Genomic DNA, 23,226 nt, shown 5'->3' with positions numbered 1-23,226 from the left:
TCTGAAAACTGAAGTGGATTAGAAAGGGAGAATGGATACAAAGCAGGAAAAAAGAAGAAAAAAGAGTAGAAGCAGAATCAGATGATATCAGCAGAAAAGCAAAGAATCCAAAATGTTATAATGGTAAAATCCCTAGCCAAAGAAATAAGATTAAGTGACTTTAACCTGTGAAAGTAACTTTGACTGGATTAAAAAAAGCATGGGGTTATTGTGCAAGCTGGGAGGCTGTGAGATGGGGATCTTTTAGTTGAATGTGAAAACAAAGAGCAAGCAGATAAACTGCTAACAACTAAAATGCTAGGGAAAGTTAAAATAAGTTGTTGGCTATCAAAGTATTTGACTGAAATGAAGGGGGTAATATAAGGAGTGCTATTGGAACTAACCAGTGATGAGATAAAGTAAGTGACTAATTTAGTAAATGAGGAGGTGAAAACAAGCCATCAACAGCTGTCCTCACTTTCTCAGGTAGAGTCCCTCCTTAAATAAAAGAACACCAAGGTTTCAGAAATTCAGTACCAAGCTATATGTCTCCTCTCCTCTAAGGTGTTATAAGTGCCAATGGTATGGGCATGTAACAATTATTTGTAAAAGGAAAATGAGATGCTGTAAATGTGGGGCAGAGAATTCCTATGAAAATTCTATAGAAGGGATAGAGACCATGTGACGGGTTGGATCACAGAAACCCGCTTGGGAGCTGCCACCCGATGTGCAAAGACTACCCCTGCTTCTGTTTTCCCTGCCAGCTCAGGACTCCAGCACCCTGTCTTGCTGAGCCAGACACTCCCATCTGGCTCCAGACACAGATCCAGGGTCAGAATCTCCTGTCCCAGAGCTGCAAGTTTACCTGAAAACAGCTCGCAGTAGTGCGCTTGTCTTTAGCACTCAGATGCCCAACTCCCAATGGGGTCTAAACCCAGATAAATCCGTTTTACCCTGCATAAAGCTTATGCAGGGCAAACTCATAAATTGTTCGCCCTCTATAACACTGATAGAGAGATATGCACAGTTGTTTGCTCCCCCAGGTATTAATACATACTCTGAGTAAATTACTAAATAAAAAGTGATTTTATTAAATACAGACAGTAGGATTTAAGTGGTTCAAAGTAGTAACAGACAGAACAAAGTAAGTCACCAAGCAAAATAAAATAAAATGCGCAAATCTATGCCTAATCAAACTGAATACAGATAATCTCACCCTCAGAGATGCTTCAGTAAGCTTTTTCTCAGACTGGACACCTTCCAGGCCTGGGCACAATTCTTTCCCCTGGTACAGCTCTTGTTGCAGCTCAGGTGATAGCTAGGGGATTCTTCATGATGGCTCCTCCTCCTCTCTCTTCTCTTCCCCCCTTTATATATCTTTTGCATAAGGCCGGAACTCTTTGTCTCTCTGGGTTTCCACCCCCCCTCACTGGAAAAGCACCAGGTTAAAGATGGATTCCAGTTCAGGTGACATGATCACATGTCACTGCAAGACTTCATTACTCACTTGCCAGCACACACATATACAGGAAGACTCACAGGTAAATACAGCCATCTGCAGACAATGGGAGTCATCAAGATTCCAAACCATCATTAATGGTCCACACTTTACACAATTACAATAGGCCCTCAGAGTTACATTTTATATTTCTAGTTTTAGATACAAGAGTGGTACATTTATACAAATCAGATGATCACACTCAGTAGATTATAAGCTTTGTAATGATACCTTACAAGAGACCTTTTGCATGAGGCATACCCCAGTTACTTACATTCACTTATTACCGTATTTTCTCTAAAACTATCTCAGTTACATTATATTGACTTATTATCAAGTTTTTATAAAACCATATAGACTGCACAATGTCACAGACCAAATGTAGTAATTGCGGTGTTAATTGTAGTCCAGCATATATAATAGAAAATAATTGCAGCAAGACAAACTAAAGAGAGACAAAAGACAGGTTATTAACAATTTTTATCTTATGTGGAAGCTGTAAGGAGACTCAAAGCATCAGGATTAGGAAGAGACAATCAGCATAAGAAAAGGGGAACTGCAGACAGCCTCATTCTTAACGAATATGATAAACACTGCAGAAGGAATAGGCAATGGTATACTAGTAGTGAAAAATGAAGTTTATTGCATTTATGATGGAAGTGATAAATTGTGCAGCACAGACTGGGGGGGGGGAATAAAGAATTATAGCAAGTGCAACAGATAAATACTTGTATGTTAGCAATTTGTTACTGGACCATATTCATGCCATTTTGAATGAGGTTAATGGTGAAATATCAATAGTATGGGGATCTCAATCTTTTGTTGGAATGATCACTGTCTGATATCACATAGTTTTCATTTCCAGGATATTTTCTTTTAGCTTGACTATCTGTCAGGAAACATGGTTAGTTGAAAAGCTTGCTTTTAAAATTCTTAGGTACATTGTCTTTAGGCAAGACTGAAAACTAGGAAGAGGAGGAGGCCTTTGTACTTTCATAAGGGAAAGATTAAACTATATAGCAGTAGAGAATAAAGTAAGCCTAGAATATAATGTTGAGATCCCAATGCAGAAGAGAAATATTTCTTTAAGGATTTATAATATCTATAACCCATGTGGGAAATTAGAAAATTGGGAGCTACCAGAAACAATGGAAAATACTAAAAGACAATATTGTATGTGGTGACCTAAACAGTCATAATAAATTGTGGAGAAGTAAGACAACTGATAAAAATAGAAAATGCTTACAAAAGTTCATTGATTAAAACAATCTAGTGGTTTTAAATGATGGCACCCTTACTAGATTTAATACACCAGATGGTAGTTTTTCCTGCTTAGACCTTGAAATAACAGCAAATATTGCAAGTAAAGGCAACTGGGAAATATATAAGGTAGAAGAAATGGGCAGTGATCATTTACCTATACTTATTAGTTTCCAAGGGCAAGGTTCCAGGTTATCCAACTGGAATTTTGAGAAAGCTAATCAGAGAATTTCAGTGATAATGTAATAAAGGAATTAATAGCAGCAGCTACTGTAGCCATACCTGGGATACTGACAAAGCAAAAAATACAATGAATAGTGAAGATCTAATGAAGTACTATATAAGTGAAGTTAGTCACTAGCACAATTAGAATTATAAAATAAATCAAAGAAAGAGTTGGAGGAAGACCACCAGGTGAATAAATAGAGATATCAAGTAATCAGAAAGATACAGACAAATTAGAAAAACAAATGGAATTCAGACTGAGTAGTCACATCCCAGGTCTTGTTGTGACTGAAAATGTAGTTAGATGTTCTAATAAGAAAGCAGGAAGTTTTAGCAGAAACTTTGAGTGGTGAGTAATGATGAAAATCAAAGTGAAGCTTTCGAGCAGATTAAAAGACAATTCATTGAAGAGAGTCATGTAGTTGGGGATAAATATGAAGATACTATACTGAATGAATGATTTTGTATGTGGGAACTTGAGAAAACTCTTGATATCAGTGAGAATACAGCCCCAGGTAAAGATAATATATGTAACCAGGGCCAGCTCCAGCGGTGGGTCCTCCCTCTCTTTCTGGAAGACACAGGGCAGAGTGAGAGAATATAAACCACTAAGTATTGAGGAATTACAGCAGTTGGTGGTGGCTATAGATTATTCAGTCAAATCTGCTGCGCTGTTTTTAAAACAAACAAAAAAAGGAAATGGAGAAACTGAGGAGAAGGAAGCTGAGACCAGAGCGTTGAGCACCAGCTAGAAAGGGCTGGGACTGCTGACTTGGGCATGGTAGAAGAAGCAGGGCTAAATATGAACTTTTGTTGTATGGTTATGGACTTTATTTTGGGGATTCTCTGAGGATTGTTTGAACCATTTTTTAAAGGACTCTTAGGACTGTTTGAGTCTTATTATTAATTCAGCTCTGGGGTACTGCTAAACACAAGAGAGATTGTGTAGCATGTTTAAGGGGCCTGCAAGAGGGAGCTAACAGGGGCAGCAGGGAACATGCATAGCAGCGGTACAAGTAAAATCAATTTCTTACCGGTACGGGGGGAGGGGGCAACAGCTAAAATCGGGACAGGGAGTGAGGAGTAATAGGAGCCTATATCAGAAAAAGAGCCAAAAATCGGGACTGTCCTTCTAAAATCGGGACATCTAGTCACCCTCATCCCATGTTACCGGAGGATGGGGGTGTTCTGTCCTCCTGCTGCGCTGGAGACTTCGGGGCAGGGCTCTCCCGTGAGGAAAGGAGCAGAACCCCCAGCCCTCTTCTCTGGCGGGGCTGCTGCTGTATCTTTCCGGTACACCGTATTGGCTATAACTAGCTTGCTGGTACAGTGTACTGGAGCATAGCAGCCTACTTGCACTGCTGATGCAAAGTGACTGCTGGCCATGAGGGGTGCTCAGTAGTAAGTGGCCACCCTATTATAGTAATGAAGGTGATGTTTCAATACTAGATTTTAAAAAGATGGATTATATAGCATTGCCATAATTTGGTTTCAATAAAGTTAGGTGCCATGATGGATTACTTTCTTTGCTCAAAGGACAGGAAGTATTTTACTTTATTTTATGATACCTGTTCATAGATTCATAGACTTTAAGGTCAGAAGGGACCATTATGATCATCTGGTCTGACCCCCTGCACGCTGCAGGCCATTCTTCAACCATCTTCATTCATCCAACTATAACTGCTGAGAACGCAGCGCTTGCTGTGCTATTCCCTGAATAGTGGTGGAAATGGTAGGTGAAGCAAAGGTTAGTAGATAATAGGCAGTCTAGAATAAAACCACACATGACCATGGTTGTCAGTCCTAGTTTAGCGAGCACTTGAGACTGATGAATTCTTGCACCTAAATTACCTTCCTCTAGTGTGGTTCATCCATATACTATATGAAGCTTTTGGGTTCACAGTCATGCCTGTTATATTTAATCAGGGATAAAAGGATTTCTAGTTTCAATCTGCCATCCGCAAAAATACTCAAAAGCACTCTACCCCTCAAGAAAAACTGTATTAGCACACTCTCCTGCACTCATACAGATAATGCCTAGGATGTCCTTAATTCCTTCTCTCTGCATGCAAACCCTTTCACTGTCTTATAAATGGTTTTAAAACTCAGAACAATCTGAATCAAATGGTGAAATCAGCTGTAGTGATTAAGGCTCTTTTGGGATAAATACAGAGTTCAGTTTCTTGTCGTCATTTTTGGAACAATTAGGTCAGGACCGGAATTAATAAAGTGGGGATTGCTAAATTCAATGAGGAATAAGGGAAATGATGATTTAGAAGTTCCAACTGACATTTCTGTAAATAATTTATAATGTATTTATCAGAGCAAATGATAATGATGAATATAGAACAATAAACAATAATTTGGCTCGTTTTCCTGATATGGGGAAATGCTAGTAAGCTGTGCTATTGTTAATGCTAATTTAAAAGTAGATTATCCCACAGCTCTTTGTAATAACTCTTATTATTGCAGCAGAGATTCACTCATTGAACATGGGCATTTCTTTGACTGATTGTCTGTATCAAAGGTATAGAACTGTCCTTTACCACCCCAATACAGCAGTTTATCTGAGAACAAAGAAGTGGATCTCATTTTTCAGTCTGCAGTACCTTTTCCTTAATATACTCCTCTTTCCCCAAATCCAATCACAGCTGGATCACAGATACCATGGTGACAACCTACAAATATCTTTATTTAATATTTTATTTTTGATTATTAATAATCAATGTGGCTGTAATGCCACATCTCTGGCAGTTAGCCATCACGTAGCATGAGTCTCGTAGCATCTGCCTCTCACAGCCTGAGGGTTGGATTCAGACCTCACTGAGAACTACAGGAGCCTTTCCATTGACTTCAGTAGGTGATGGATTATGCCCTAGGAGTATTAGCTCTACATTGCTCTCAGGCAGGGGGCGTAAGAAGTCCCCAGATGATCCTGAGCCTACATCTGTAGGAGTGGGCAATGTTTCCTCTAATTTTTGACAGGCCATGTGCGCAAAAAATTTCTTCTGTGCAAATTTTTGAAGCAGAGTTCAAATTTGTGCATCATGGGGCAAATGTGCTGAAGTGAGTAAAATGCTTATACATTTAAAAAGTTTTAATTTGAAATTTGTGATAATAGTTTTACACCACGTTATTTTATAAATGTCATTTTTAAATACTTAGAAAAAGGAAATCTAACCATTCTTCATGAAGCAGAAGTTAGTTTTAAGCATTATGCTTTATGATCTTTTTATAGACAATCACGAGCATATATCAAGCACATATTAATCATAATTATTATCAGTCCATAGGCTTCTGCCCGTTGGTGTCCACTTTCACCTTTCATTCTAGACACATGTCTGAAAAGATTTTGATAAACATATAATAAAGACAATTTAATAAGTATGCCATTATGTCAATTTATATGGGTTTTGCAGATAGACATCATAAGTAAAAAAGAAAAAAGATCAATAAATGATTATCAGCCAAGAATAAGATATGTAATTACAAATGCATTTTAATTTCCTTATTGGTCAAAATGTCAGACTGCTAAACTAACCTTACTGTTTTTCCCTGCAATCTTTTTCATTTGCCCATTCAATATAAACTCTGTCCAGATCTATCAGTCCTCCATCCAGCTGGTAACTCTTAATACACATCAGCATGTCCAAATGATCTACTTGTAAACGATTCGGTAGTTTGTTTTTTAGAGTGTTCATTAAGCTAAAGCCACGCTCGCAGTCTGCACTTGATTTAGGAATGTTCCTCCAATATCCATCAACGTTGCAAGATCCTGAAACTGTTCGTTCTGGTGAGCAAATGTCACCATATCTGGGAAACTTAAAACAAATTGGCTTTTGATTCTTTCGGCTACTGCAAACTTGAAGTCATTGTACTGACTGAGTATAACAATCTCTTCAGCAAGAAAGTCTTTGTATTTTGAACATAGGGATTTGACCTGATGAATTCCAAAATTGAAGTCACACTTAACTATTGCTGCACAATCAAAAGCGGACCACTCCTGGACTTCATCCTCTGGAAACCTGTCTGCCAAATGTGCACACAAGATGTTTATGAAAGTTATTATGGAACTGGTATCAATTTCATTATTTTCTTGAGCTCATATCTAAGACTCCGTAAAACTGAATCTCCAAGGTACTGTCTTCTGATCTTGTTCGGTTTACCTCTGGCAAGGTGAAATGCTTCAAGAAGTGTAAGGCACTGTTCCTGGAGCAGCATGGATAGTGAAGCCAGCTCCGACAAAACGTCATTCAAAACTTCTAATGTTGTTCGGTATTCCATGGTATTCAGCTTTTTGTGGCAGTATTTAGAAACTGGATCACTATCTTTGTCTTGCTCAAAATACTCCAGAAGAGGATTATAGTTGTGAATAATTGCTCGAAGTGCAAAGTGCCTAGATAACCAGCGCACTTCATTGAGTGGCCTGAAAGCCACTGACTCATGTTCAGAAGCATCCACTATTTCCTGAAATTTGCATTTTCTCCTGGATGACTGACAGAACACTGTGTAGACAGTTCTCATTAAGGTTTCGATGTCTCTTATCAGCTTGACCTCTTTCCATACATTGGGAATCCACAAGTCTTCCCGGTGTGCAACGCAATGTTGCTGGACTAAGTGTGGAATATTACGTTTCAGCTGAGCCACCACGCCATTGAGTTTGCCCAACATCACAGAGGCACCATCACCATTTTCATTCGATCAAGTTGGTGTTTTTTTTATAAAACTCTTTGATTACAGACACTATTGAAACAGCATCACATTCTTGCAATCATAATAGTCCACCAAACCAAGTTTTATAGTCTGCCGAATTTATAGATCTATATTTAAAGTAGAGTATCAAGTATCTGTTAATGGATATATCAGTGCTTTCATCAACAGCTAGAGTATGAAACATTGCCAATGCTATTTCATGCATGAGGTCATTTTGGACAGCGCAGTTGATAATTTCAAGAAATTCAAAAGCATAATTTTTGCTTCTCCATCTCGCTGGTATGCACACATACTTTTCCATATGGTCATTAATATCTTGAACAGAAAGCATCAAGCTGTTTAATTTTAATAGCCAACAACACACTGTCAATAAGTACCTTGATTTTTTTTCTGGGTTTGAGCGCTTGCGTTCAAGATTAATTTGCCTGCTCTGCTTTTCAGCTGGACTTTCAAGAATCATGCTAAGCAATCCGCTCCATAAGGAAGGGTTTTTGTTTCTAAGTCTTGTTACACCATCTATATAAGACTTACTTGACAGATGATGCTTTCAGAAATCCAACTTCCATACATCGTTCCACATTCTTCCTATTGAAAATTCTCCCGAAGCTCTGGCATCTCGACAATATACACAAACCACTCCGTTATCCTCATCATATGTGAATATTTCACAAAGTTTAACAAGCATTACACTATGTGACTTCGGTGTAACCATCTCTATAGTCTCATCCAGCCATCCAGATTAAAAAAAGTTGCTGTTCTTTTATGCTTTAGATCTCTAGACAGTGACATTTTGGGTTTGATTTTTTTACCAGATTGGTTTATTTAAAATTAATACTTTTATTATATGGCTACTATTTCAATGTGCTTAACAGCGTGACTCGACAAAAGGGCAAATGGGAGATCATTCAGATCAGGATACCGGAAGTTTGTGCATAGCAAAAAAACACGGCAAAAAAACGTGGGGAAATGGTAAAACATCACGAATAAATGTATGAAGTCCAAGCCTTTGAAAGATTTCAGTCACAAAAACAACACTTACCTTTGTTCATTTCTGGGAAATCTTTGCAGTTCCTTAGCAACTATGGCCAGGCATTTTGACTTATTCTCATGTACCTGAGTTTGTACACAGCCAAATGAACAGACTACAAGGAGATGTGTGGGTCCTGACCATCCCAACGTGATCAACGTTCCATGTTCGAAATGCTGGCTGGGAGGGATACGAATGATTCATTGCCCTCCTTTTCCTCCCCCCCCCCCCCCCGCCAGCTAGTAGAATCTGGCTGTGTTGATAGATGGTGAGTGAACAATGTCAAAAGTTGCCCGTAAATGATATTTCGGCCTGGCTCCAATGTAGTATTTCATTTTTTGTGCGCGCAGTGTTTTGCCGTGTGCGCGGGGTTTAGGATCTGTATGCGCGCGCACTTGCGCACAGCTTAGAGGGAACTCTTAGAGGGAGGTGGCACTCTCCTTCTGACTATGAAGTTTACTTCTTGTGCTGTTTCTAAGGAAGTTAGGGATGTAAGGAGTTTACAACAAACATAAGAAGTTGAAATATGGCATGTTAATAGTCAGACATAACAGCACCTACACAATTGATTAAACAGAAGTGTGTTATAAACAGCTGCTGCTTTTGCCACTCACACTACAACCTAAAACAAATACATAGAACAACTATCTGACCATACCTGAGGTTCTTGGATCCCACAGTGTATGAGAATGATAGGAACCTAGATAGGTATGTAAGACGTTTTACAAGGAATTAAAAAAAAAAATTTCCACGTAATTTAAAAGTCTGATCCTGTGAACACCTGCTACTAAACGTAGTATTTACCGTGGCTGTCCCATTGAGTGTTTGCGGGAATGGCACCTAAGTTCGAATGAAGAGATATTGAATGAATTATGACAATAAATGTGTTGGAAGGACAACAGTAAATAAAGAAGACAAAAATAGCCCTTGCAGGGCATGGCTTTCCATGGAAAATGAAAGGTTCAAGTTGGCTGCATCATGAATTTCCTATTTCTTTATATTTGTATGTACAATTTATCAGTTCACATACTCATCTGGTTGATGGTGTTACGCTAATTCTTACCAGCTGATTATATGAAAATGAGGTAGGATCTGAGGCTAAAATATGGAAAGAATAAGCTAAAAATTACTTAGACAGATGTCTTCAGGTTGGCAGGGCCTGATGAAATGCATCCTAGAATACTCGAGTTGCTGACTGAGGAGATATCTGAGCCATTAGCTATTACCTTTGAAAACTCATGGAAGACAGGATAGATTCCAGTGGACTGGAAGAGGGCAAATATAGTGCCAATCTATAAAAAGGGGAATAAGAACAACCCGGGGAATTAAAGGCAAGTGAGCTTAATGTCAGTACCCAGAAAGATAATGGAGCAAATAATCAAACAATCAATTTGCAAACACCTTGAAGATAATAAGGTGATAAGTAACAGTCAACATGCATTTGTCAAGAACAAATCATGTCAAATTAACCTAATAGCTTCCTTTGACAGGGTAACAAGCCTTGTGGACAGGGAGGGAGTGACAGATGTGGTATATCTTGACTTTAGTAAGGCTTTTGATGCTGTCCCACACAACCTCCTCATAAACTAGGGAAATATAGCCTAGATTGAACTACTATAAAGTGGGTGTGTAACTGGTTAGAAAATCCTTCCCAGAGAGTAGTTTCAGTGGTTCACAGTCATGCTGGAAGGGCATAATGAGTGGGGTCCTGCAGGGATCGGACCTGGGTCCAGTTCTGTTCAATATCTTCATCAATGATTTAGATAATGGCATAAAGAATACACTTATAAAGTTTGCGGATGATACCAAGCTGGGAGGGGTTACAAGTGCTCTGGAGGATACGAGTAAAATTCAAAAGGATCTGGACAAACTGGAGAAATGGTCTGAAGTAAATAGGATGAAATTCAATAAGGACAAAGGCAAAGTACTCCACTTAGGCAGGAACAATCAATTGCACACATACAAAATGGGAAATGACTGCCTAGGAAGAAGTACTGCTGAAAGGGATCTGGGGGTCATAGTGGATCATAAACTAAATATGAATCAACAGTATAATACTGTCGCAAAAAAAGCAAACATCATTCTGGGATGTATTAACAGGAGTGTTGTAAGCAAGATCCAAGACTTAATTCTTCTGCTCTACTCTGAGCTGTTTAGGCCTCAACTGGAGTATTGTGTCCAGTTCTGGGCAGCACATTTCAGGAAAGATGTGGACAAATTGGAGAAAGTTCAGAAGAGAGCAAGAAAAAAGATTAAAGGTCTAGAAAAATTGAAAAAAATTGGGTTTGTTTAGTCTGGAGAAGAGCAGACTGAGGTGGTATATAACAGTTTTCAAGTACATAAAAGGTTGTAACAAGGAGGAAGATGAAAAATTGTTCTTGTTAACCTCTGAGGATAGGACAAGAAGCAATGGGCTTAAATTGCAGCAAGGGAGATTTAGGTTGGACATTGGGAAAAACTTCCTGTCACAGTGGTTAAGCACTGGAATACATTGCCCAGGGAGGTTGTGGAATCTCCGTCATTGGAGGCTTTTAAGAATAGGTTAGTCAAAAACCTGTCAGGAATGGCCTAGTTATTACTAGCCTTGTGTGCAAGGGACTGAACTAGATGACCTACTGAGGTCCCTTCCAGTCCTACACTTCTGATTCTATGAGTCTAGAATATTTGTAGATATTTTGTAAAGGAATGAAGTCTGTTAAAATTATCTTGATTGGTATTGCAGAAAGTGATTTTTATCATGAATTTTGAAAGAGGGAGAAGGTTGTCATTTTTGATTTAAAATATTTTGGTTAAAAACAATTCCTCCTAATCACAGTTTAGTTTTTGATCTCATACCAATATGTGAAGTTATAACAAAATGCCCAGTTTTTAAGCCTAACTGGTATATTTTCAACTGTGTATTCTCTAATACACTCTCTCAGAAACTATGCCCGTACAATGCAGATGGAAGTGTAATCTGGTCATTTGCTTGTTAATGCCCTATCTCACTGTCACACATAGGTTGAACACTTTCTTATGCCATGGCTACTAGGAATGCAATTTATCTAAATCAGTCTTGCATGCCCTTACAGTCTACTTGTGGTCAAGCAAGAAGACTCACAATTGCTAAAATTCCCCAGCTACAGAAAGATCACTGTTTATTTAAATTGCTGCTCTTAAAAATAACTAGCTCATAGCATCGGTTCTATTATTTTTGCTAGCAACATCTATCTGGCATTGACAATACTCACTGTCCATAAGCAATATATAACTAATATCCTTAATGGCTAAACTGGAATGGGCTTCTTGTTAACTATTTCTACTGCTGCCTAGCTGTCAGAACTAAATGTTACCATGCAGCATTGCTATGAGGCTAAATTCCTAAATGATTGCGTACTGTTATAGCAGCGTGGGTGAGCAGGATTCTAAAAAGGGTACAGAGAAGAGAACCGGGCAAAAGTAGAATGTGGCTTGCAATAACAATTAATTATTTAGGCTCTTTATATGTCTAAATGGGACCACTGTATAGTCAAACTTTCATTTTGTTTATCTAGTTAATATTTTAATTATATTCTAAGGACCAGATCTTCAGCTAGTGTAAACCGGCATAGTGCCAGAGAACTAAGTGGAGCTACATCAGATTACAGAATCTAAGGATCTGGCCCCTGGAGGGAGTATGTGGGTATCTGTGTGTGTTTGTATATGTTTATGTTCTTTCATTTGGAATAGATACTGTTTGTCTATCAAAATTAGGAGTAGATTGTCATATGCAGTGCTGTGAGCCAGGGGCAGTTTGTGAATGAGTCATAATTCCCTTTTTGTTACCTCACTTGCCCCAGTTTACTTACCTTCTGTGCTGGCTCAGCTGTTTTGACTGGTGCATTTGGGGACACAGCCAGACTCTGCCCATTCCTCAGCCCTTCCAGGCCACCCCTCTACCCATCTGCAAAGAATAGGGACAAGTCAATGGAGTCTTCTCTCCTGCACTGTGACCCTAGATATGAGGAGTGCTCAGGAAAGTAGGAGGAGCCTTTATGCTCCCTTACTCCCTACCCAGACATGTAGGACAAGTGACAATTTTGCCCTTAATATTTTGTAAACCTGAATCAGACTTTCTGCTCTGGGAGAATTAAACTCTCTTCATTGGTAGGTATCCTCCTCTGGATATCCTCCAGTACATCAATATCACTCTTAAAATCAAATGAGCCAGGCTTTGAACACAATTGTCCAAATTCATCCTTGGTGTAACTCGGGCCTGAATTTAACCCTATATTCTCAAGCACATAAGCTCTTTAATGATCGTCTGTGCTGTTGCATCAGAATGTTTTATTACTGATCACATTGAATTTATTTGACTCTCTTTAATTTTTGTTTCAGAAAATTGTAAAACTGTGTGTGTGTGTTTATAATAAAATTATATGCAGCGCTGATGGGCTACACTTATAGTTAAGGTTGCCTGCACTTTCCATTATGAGACCATTTTCAATTGCTTATAACTTTGCCAAACTTCTAACCATTTGAACTGAAATTTTCTATGCTGGGAGTCTTTCCCAGGCTGATAGATTTTAAGTAAAACAGTTCAATCTTTTCTTCAAACAAAGTTAGGGAAAAATGTGATGTTTGGTTCATGATCACAAACTCTTATAATCATTTCAATGAGCACCTCCATGCTTGCAACAGGGACGTGACATGTGGCAGAGCAGTTGCCATACTGTCAGGGATGTGCCCTTTGCTTTCCCAGTAAAACACCCACCTAAATTTGGCCAAATTATAAGCCTCTGAAAATTGCAATTTGCTGATGCTCAGTACAGGGTTGTTAGAAGTTAGCTGTATTATTCTCTGAAGATTCTTCACGCAGCTCCTGTGTGCTGTCTGGATTGAACATGATCCATATTTACAGAGTGATGGAGCATGCTCCAGTGCAGGGCTGCAGGAGTTTTCCTTTTTTGCTCCTTCTGCCTGTCAGGGGCTCCTGTGGCTCCAGATACAAGAATTGAGAGTAGAAAAACTCTCCTGTGTTCTCAATGCTCAGGTCCAGGAAGTACAGAGAAGAAGGAAGAAGCAACCTGAATTTAATGCAGAGGGGTGAGGAGCAGAGCAGAGGAGAGGATGGAGTCAGAAGGATTTAAAACCAGAAGAGCACACTCTTCTTCGGAACCTGGAACTGAACCCAAGTTTCCTGAGACTCAACATCCCTCTGCTGTCAGTAAATAGCCGTGAAACTCACTGGCCAAATGTACGTCATATTCACTCTAATGGATGGTTCACAAAGAGGATGACAGCCTACTACTGGAATCAGTTTCTTCATTAGTTCAAGTGACCCAGGACTGTGCTAGGGATCTAAATGTCCCAAATCTGCTGATGACCCTTGTGGGAGGTCAATATGATTTCACATGATGGAATTTCTCCTTTTTCATTTTGCTTTTTAAAAAACGTAGGAAATAGCATAAAAGCTGTGTTAAAAGAACACTAAAGTCGCAAAGTCAAGCACTAAAAAGTTAGGACAAGCCAGAATTGGGGTTGCCTATCCAACTGTGTAGACTGAGATACAATTAGATACAACAATAGGTAATAACTAAGCTTAATCACAATCAAATTTCTTCATCTATGGCCTATGTGTAAGATTTCAATTAATTTTAACTCTATGTAAAGTTTGAAGGGCCTGCTTTGTTCTTTTGCTAAGATCATTCAGGACGGAAAAAGAGTGGCACACACTAAGTTTCTTAAAGGGCTCTGTTTTTAAATTATTTTTAATTCATAAACTAATGAATTTACTTGACAATTCTCAGGAAATTCATTCTGTACCCAAAGAGTAAGTGTGGAAAATTTAGGGAGGATCCGCTGTATTTTCAATACAAAGCAAAAGAGGTTGAATCCCTTCTTTAAGTGCGAAATGGTCCTCAACTTTAACTATGGAGTCACAACAGGCACCTCCACAATATTCACACTGAGGCTAGGTCTACACTACCCGCCTGAATCGGCGGGTAGAAATCGACCTCTCGGGGATCGATTTATTGTGTCCCGATGGGACGCGACAATCGATCCCCGAATCGACGCTCTTACTCCACCAGCGGAGGTGGGAGTAAGCGCCGTCGACAGGAAGCCGCAGAGGTCGATTTTGCCACCGTCCTCACAGCGGGGTAAGTCGGCTGCAATACGTCGAATTCAGCTACGCTATTCACGTAGCTGAATTTGTGTATCTTAAATCGACTCCCCCCTGTAGTGTAGATGTAGCCTGAAGTGAATCTGGTAGGCAGGATGAGACTTTACTAGGAGAGGAATGAAAGTCCACTGCAATGTAGTGAAACCGTTCAAGACTTTTAGTGTATTATAAATGTAAGATATATTATTTATATCATTATTAATCAGCAGTGATTAGTTTTTGGCTGTTTGTCCACATATTGGTGGTAAATTGTTTGCCATTCTCCCTGCTTGTGTGAAAGCATGACTTAAATTGATCAATTTAAGGTATCAACTACAAGGCTTGGCAATAGTTAGGAACAATTTTCTCTTCCTAGAATAGAACAGCTCAATAGGCCTTTGGAAGCCAACTTCCTCTGCAACGGAGAATAGCTGCAGACCAGTTCAATTGTTTCCCCAGCTTTTTGCTTTAAAAATATTGTGGGTGGGTTATTTGGGGGGAAATTCATCTCCCGTTAAAAAACAAAAAACCCCAAACAATCTTTACATAAAGTACATCTCCCTTGTTAAGCTCTTGCTTGGGAGTATGCAGCATGTTAAGGGAATACTTCCACTAGGGTTCAAGCTTGAAATCAATGGTGTCTTTGGAAGTATGAAAAGCCAGAGTAGGAATATTTCCAAATTCCCTAGCCTCTTTCTTCCCATTCAAGCTATGCTATGGTTCCATTCATCAGTAGGTACGCATACGGTACAGCACATGGAGGGTGAAACCCTGGCCCCAGTGTAGTCAATCACAAAACTCCCGTTTATCTCAATGGGGCTAGGATTTCACCCAGGCAGTATCTCTTTTAAAGAAGCATGGACTAATATTCTGTTCGGATGTAGCTATTGGAGGTGACTCATCTCTAAGGTTCCCAGATCACTCACTTTCCCCTCTTCTTAATACAATTTATGTACATTTTGCAGGGAACACCACCTTTATGACATAGATCACTATTGATCTCATATATGGATCCCAAACAAGAGAAGCTGAATGCCTCCTTTGGGGCACTCTTAGAGAAGTCAAGAAGGGGGTCAGTGAAATGCAATTTAAAAAAAAAAAATCTTGTTGTGACTGTACAACTTTAGGCAGAAAGAATGGATGTTTTTAACTTTTCTCCCCACGCATTGGTCACTATTCCAGTTCTGCCATTAGCTGTACACTCTGCATATAATACACAGCTGTCAGGGCAGTTTTTGTTGGCAATTACCAATGTCAGTTGGAATGATGCTGCACTTCAGGATGGATTTTATGCTTTTATCTAGTTGCACGTTATATAGAGCGCACATTAGAATGATAAGAATTAATTGGCCCGCGTTTTCTGTGTGGGGTGTGCATGCGTGGAAGGGTCTTATATTCTGTTTCTCAAATTTTTTTTATAACCATTTAGATTTGTTTGAGGGCTTGGGGGCCGTTTTACCCAGTCATCAGCAGCATGGCTAAGAGAGTAAGTTGAAAGGGGAATCTTAATTCTTTTCTAATGCCAAAGTTGCCTGAAGCACATTGTGTCATTTTGAACACTTGTACGCCAGGATGGGCACATGCATAATGGGTGACTAATTCTAATGCTTGTAGTATAGGTTTTATTTCATTAGTTAACGTTGTCATAATTTTCAACATAAACTAATGAAATAAAACCTATACTATAGGGGTCTTAATTTTTTACTTTTGGGGGACAAGTTTGCCCAAATTAGCATTTGTTACCTATGAGTTTTCTCATTTTGTACATACAGCCATAACTAGGAAGGTAAAACAGGGTGAAACAATGACAGGCACAGCACATCAGAATGTTTTATTCTGTTTGAATTTGCGAATCTCTTTGCAAAGAACGGGTAATAAACCACAGCATGTGGCTACAGCATAGAAATAAGTTAGAAAAAAAATACACAATGATCAGTTTCCTCTAGCCTTGCTTCTAGTCTATGTAACATAATGCTCTGAGCTTTGTGCTGAAATGGAGACACATTTGTCAAGGTCCAGGGTTGTCTTTTAATTTGATATTTTTTGCTCTTATTTACTAAAGCATGTTGTTTATCTTTGTACAGAGGGGAAAGAATAACCTCATTTGTGCTCCTACATCTTAAAATCCTTAACCTTGGGTTTAGCTCCAGAATTGTCGTCATTTGAGAGGACAGGCAATCTCATCTTACCTTCTTCCTAGTAGATCTTTGCACTTTGTGTAGGTGGAAATAGAAAAGTGTGCCAAAAGAGAAAATATTATTTCTTTAAATCAAGCTCCCTAGTGTGGTTCTTTGACTTCATCCTCAGATTCCACATATGGTGCCTCCTGATGAGTTATGTTCCACTTCAGAAAAAAATGTTGAGTAATCCTGCAACTGTTTAAAATTGGGGCATAGTTTGGATATGCATCCAACATTTGTTACCTGAAGATTAACTAATTACCCAGTCATTGGAGTAACCCTCCCATCTCCCACAGAACTTCTCTTTCCAAAAGGCCTCCTGGCTCTCCTTCCTTCTCCGCACAAGTCTCCTTCTCCACTGACCCCAGCTCACTTTACCTAATGCTGACTTTCTGTGTGAGAGGCTGGACACCTTCTATGCCACTGATCAGGTAGCATTTTGGCAGGTCCACTTCTCTCTCCAGCACCCAAGGGAGGCATGGTAAGCCTTTGGATGTGGATAGATCCTATTAGATTATGGGATTTTTTTTTCTTGTTCCAAATGAGTTATTTTGACAAAAGGAAGATACCTCAGGGAAAGTCTGCATTTCTGGCAGGTTTCCTTGGCTGTTCTCTTTTTTACTCTTTTGAAGGGTTCCTAAAAATCAAACCTGGAAGAAGGGTGGATGATAGCTACTTATTACCTCCTTCTTGCTTTTTGATAATAAGAATTATACCTGAGCATTCATGGAGGTGTTTCACTAATTCTACTTCTTAGAACACTGACTGACAACTAGACATTGTGAGGGACATCCTGGTTTCAGAATGCATGACTTTTCTAACCCTCCCCTTTCTCTCTCCTGCTACCTGCCTGCTCATCTGCCCTATTCTGGAGGGTAGACTCACCCCAGGAGAGCACAAGCATTGGTACAACAACTGTCCTCAAATTGGATTTCCCATCAGAGTTGTGGAGGAGCAGGTTAAACTTCCACTAGATCGCCACAGGAGCCTTCCCATAAGAGATGCTGAAATTGCGCACTCTTCAAGTGTTCTAGCCATACCCACTTTCGAGCCAACACTTGGTGCACTCTGAATGCTGTAAAATGCATCTGATTCACAGGTGTGCAGGCACAAAATTGACTATTTTCTGGCCCTAATCATATGATCTGAATCAGGAAATAAAGTCTGTTGGGTACTATTCCAATTTCCCTCTTTAAAAATACATAAACACTTAACAATATAATACAGTAACTCCTCACTTAACGTAGTTATGTTGCTGAAAAATGTGACTTTAAATGAAACGATGCTAAGCGAATCCAATTTCCCCATAAGAATTAATGTAAATAGGAGGAGTTAGGTTCTAGGGAACATTTTTTAGCAGATAAAAGACACTAAAACTTTATATATATATGTGTGTGTGTGTGTGTGTGTATATATATATATATATACAAACAATTTAATACTGTACATAGCAATGATGATTGTGAAGCTTGGTTGAGGTGGTGAAGTCAGAGGGTGGAAGAGGGTGGGATATTTCCCAGGGAGTGCCTTACTGCTAAATGATGACCAAGCACTCGACTGAGCCCTCAAGGGTTAACACATTCTACAAGGCACCACAAATGGAGGGAGGGGAGACAGCATGGCAGACAGAGACACATCCTGTGTGTGTGAGAGAGAGAGAGATGTGCATTGCTCCTTTAAGTACGCCTACCTCCTTTAAGTACGCTGACTCTAAGTAAATTGCCTTTGTAAGTAGATCAGCAAGTTGAGGTAGCAGCTGCTGCTAGCAAGCTCCCTCCGTCCTGAGCCCTGTCATGTCCCCCCCCAACCACCAGCTCTATGGAGATGGGGTAAGTGGGGGGCAGGGGGAGGGGGACACCCTGATATTAGACTCCTCCCCCCCCCATCCCCACAGCAAGCAGGAGGCTCCCAGGAACAGCTCCAAGGCAGAGGGCAGGAGCAGCATGGGGCAGCGAGGGAAGGGACAGCTGAACTGCCGGCAATTGATAGCCTGCTGGGTGGCTGCTGCACAGGGAACTTAAGGGAGTGGGGAGCTGATGGGGGGGGACTGCCGGTCTACCCTGGTTCCAAGCCCCCACCAGCTAGCTCCAATGGGCTGCTCTTTCTGCAAGCAGTGGACAAAACAGGCAGCTGCCAAACAACGTTATAAGGGAGCATTGCGCAACTTTAAACAAGCATGATCTCTCATTGATCAGCAACATAACAACAAAACAATGTTAACTGGGATGACTTTAAGTGAGGTGTTACTGTAATAATAATTAATAAGCATACATCCTAATGCTACCTCTGAACCTCATTGGCTTGATAATCAGATGGCCACGTTTTGTTCTCAAAATAGCTCCTTCTGCAATGACCAGTTGAGCTGCAGAGGTGGAGCTGAGTGCTGAAATCTGAGTTTGTTGCTTCTAATGTCTTTCATTGTCAACGAATGGGAAGGCATATGTTACTCCTGTCAGCACATGAGCACTGCTGCAGCATTCTTAATGGCTTCAAGGAGACAGGCTTCTCTGTGGCTTTATGTTGATCTAATCCTCCTGGGACTGAGCCCCAGAGATGCTGGCAAAAAAACAAAAACAAAACACCCCAATCAAAGCAACAACAAAAAACTGGACTATATTTCCTAGTTAGGGTGACAAAGGGCAATAGCAATTTCAGTATTTACTGAAAGACCATCCTGTAACTTGATATTGCCTGTTTCTCCCCACCACATATCTTCCTTATTGTTTGTTAGTCCCATTTGTCATGTCATATCTAAAATTGCAAGCCCCTTGCGGGAGGAACCTTTTATACAGCTGTTTTTCTTTAGGGAGCATGTGTGAGGAATTGCAAGCCTCAAACCCCCATGTCCCCAGGCACTGCTCAGACCATGCCACCACCCAGCAGATCACCTGAACCTGTGGAGAATGGGACCAGTGAAATGCTTGTTTGCAAAGGGGCCTGTCCATGAAGCTCCTGATTGGGGAAGATGTCTAGCGCCACTGGGAAGCTCTACTTAAACCAGAAAGAGGCACAGGAAGTTATCTGAGCAGCTAGGGGAATCCTTAGCTGTGGGCTACTATGGACCCTGCCTCTTGGTTCCTGCCTCCCAGCCTGTTCCTGGTCTCTGTCCTCCTTATCACAGACCCCCATCTGTTCCCAGTTCCTGCTTTCCTATATCACTCCAGGTCCCAGGTCCCTGCTCCTACACACTACCACTGATGCTGACCCCTGGCTTGGCACCGAGCTCTGACCCCAGCTCCAGGGGCCCAACTATTAGGCCTGCCCAATCCCCACAGCATGAGCAATTTTAACACATGTCCTTAGCACAAATGTATCAGAAACAAGATAGTAACAAATACAAAAATAAACTTGGCACTTCTTATTTAGAGAAGCGTTATGCAACAACACAGTCATCAAGTTTTTCTAGCTGATAATGTAATCCTAAATTACAGGATGATCTTCCCTATAGAACAGCTAGCTACCCTATTTAATGAATCTACATAAAGGGGTTGTACCCAGTTTTAATCTTTTCTTATCTCATATAAATTCTAACTTCATTTTGATTTGGTGAAACTGTTTGGACAGTATAATGATCACACAATACATACCATTTAAAAACTCACTGTAACCACAATCTGCTTGTCCTGTGATTGGCATCATGATGCACAAAACCTTATTGGAGTTTTCCTTGGTTCACCTTCATTCAGGGAAGAGCTGAGCCAGACTTGTACATTGGACCTGAGCTTTGACTGGCTTGCTCAGCTCCATATGGGTGCTACATCTGCCTGTTCTGCATGCACGCTACGTACTTGGATATTCATGTGCAAATGGATTGCATGAATACATACCTGTGTTTAACAAATACTGAACAGGGAGTTCTGTGCACAAATCCTGTTTTTGCCAGTGAAATCTCTGTGTGTGTAACTCCCTATGCACCACTTTTAAATCTAGTCCTGTGTGTAAAAGCCTTTGATGTTTCAGCAGAAGCCCTATGCCAAGATACAGAAAATGCCCTTGATAGGATTAAATGGGTTTCTTTATTTTCAACCTTATAAGAATCTGGATTTTGACCTATGTTCATTAAATGGATAAAACTCTGCACACTCAGCGACAAGCAAGTGTATTTATAAAAGGGTTAATCTCTTTGTCAGCTGAGTTATTTTCTGGGAATCTTTTGATAAAGGCCCTAGGGCCAACACGTCTGGTGTTTATGTTCTCCCATAAGTTGTTTCCCTTTCTGTAAATGAGAAATTACATAAGCCTCAGCCCTTGATAAATATAAAACATCAGCTCTGACAGAGTCTATTTTGGGATTGCATTGCATTAAATGTGCACAGGATTTTTCAGACTCACCTACAGTATCTTACCACTTAGGGGAAAGGATATTCTTCTCTGGCATTGCTTGGATTTAAATCACGGAAAAAAAGACGTTTTTTCTAAAAAAAATCCATGTAAATGGGTGTGCCTGTGACTGATCCATGTTGGAATGTTACCTTATATTTGCTTTGAATGCGGAGAGTATCTGATTTAGCCCTGTGCTTGTTAAACAGATAAAATGCTGCACACTCAGTGACAGGCAAAGTGCATTTCTAAATGGGTTAATCTCTTTGCCAGCCGAGTTTATTTTCAGGGAATCTCCAACTCTCTCCCTCTTCTCTGGCTTTCAATTTACATTGGCCCATGTAAATCTACTGGTATAAATCAGGTCAGCTCTGAGATTAGAGGTGTGGAAGCTGGGCAAAGAGAATATAATCGGTTCCTACATGCTGATGCAATGCTAATGAGACAGTTGCAACAGTAATTTTAATCCCAAATGTCCTATGTGTTCTGCAAAAACATGTCAAGCCAACCTGCCAGGGTTTAAGATAAATCCACTAAAAGGAAGGGGGTACTTGGGCTTTGCCTTTTTGTTTAAACGTGTAGGCTTTAAAAAAAATCAGATAAAAATTCAGATGTACATATTTTTAAAAAATGTAAGAGTTAAAATAATGTAAAGTTGTTTATGCAGCAAGCTCTCCAGCTGTGAAAAAAATTAGATTCCTGCTTGAGTGCAATTTGAGAAAATTTCATTATGTTACAGCAGTGAGGGACAATTAGCCCATGAAAGCGCTCAGGGCTAGGCCAAGCCTGCTCGTACCACTGACTTCAGTGTTGAGGACCACTTTAGGATCTGGCCCTCCAGTTATCTGAGCATTTCAAATTATAATTCAGTACATGAGAGGCTTGAGGCAAGCTAGCTGGATAGCTCCATGGTACAGCTACTCTATGTGTGAATAATTAAGAACAATCATATGTTCATTTATGAGAGGAAATTCTTCCTAAGTTCTTTTTAATTCTTCCCCAAGCTGCTTTGTTATGTAAGTGTATGAGTTCCAGACTGGTATTCTCTTGAATCAGAGGGTGTTTTCTGAGGAGAGCACATCAGAGTATAGTGAAAGAAAGCAGAGTGGGTCTCTCACCAGCCTGAACTCGAACTTTAGAGTTTATTTTTAACCACATCGTGTCACACAGTCTATTTTCCTTGCCTAGTTCAGCTACTAACCTTCTACAGCAGAGTGACCCACGTATTCTGTAGTACTTTTGCATTTCCCTTTTATTTTTGGGACTTGTTAATTGTCTTCTGAATGTAATTAGATACAGTTTGGGCCAGATCCTCACCTGGTGTACATGGGCACAGCAACAATTTTTTACACCAGCAGAGGACCTGGCCATAAGGTTCAGAGCCACAACTGAGGTATCTGAAATTGTTCTTGAATCTGGCCTGTCCACTTAAAAAAGACAACCTAGCAGAAATGATAGGTTCCAGCTAGATATCTGACCTTTGCTATTGGACACTATGGCGAGGCAATGGCTGGGCCAAAAAAGTCACTGTTTCATGAAGTGGTTATGCAAGCTGAATGATGACCTTGACGTTTGGAGAGGATTTCTGGATTATATTAACAATGGCATATTGACTTGGTACAATAAATTAATGCACCTGGCTGGATGGCAGTCATTCTCATGTTATAGTAGTACTTGGAAGGTTCATGATATGCGACAGGTGGCCTGATATTTGGGGAAAACAGACATAAGTAAGGGGATTTCCTTACTGAAAACAAGTGAATGTATGTGAGTCTTGGGAGGGTGGGTTGGGTGACAGGTCAGCATTTAAAGAACATGAAGCAAGTCTTTTATTGAACCCATGAAGCAGTTTGGAAAGGCACAATGGTCAATCCAGGGAAGATCTGAAACCTTTGCAGGTATT

Source organism: Chrysemys picta, chromosome 2, assembly GCF_011386835.1.
Source record: "Chrysemys picta bellii isolate R12L10 chromosome 2, ASM1138683v2, whole genome shotgun sequence".
Taxonomy (NCBI): Eukaryota; Metazoa; Chordata; order Testudines; family Emydidae; genus Chrysemys; species Chrysemys picta.
Note: the sequence above shows the minus strand (reverse complement) of the source record.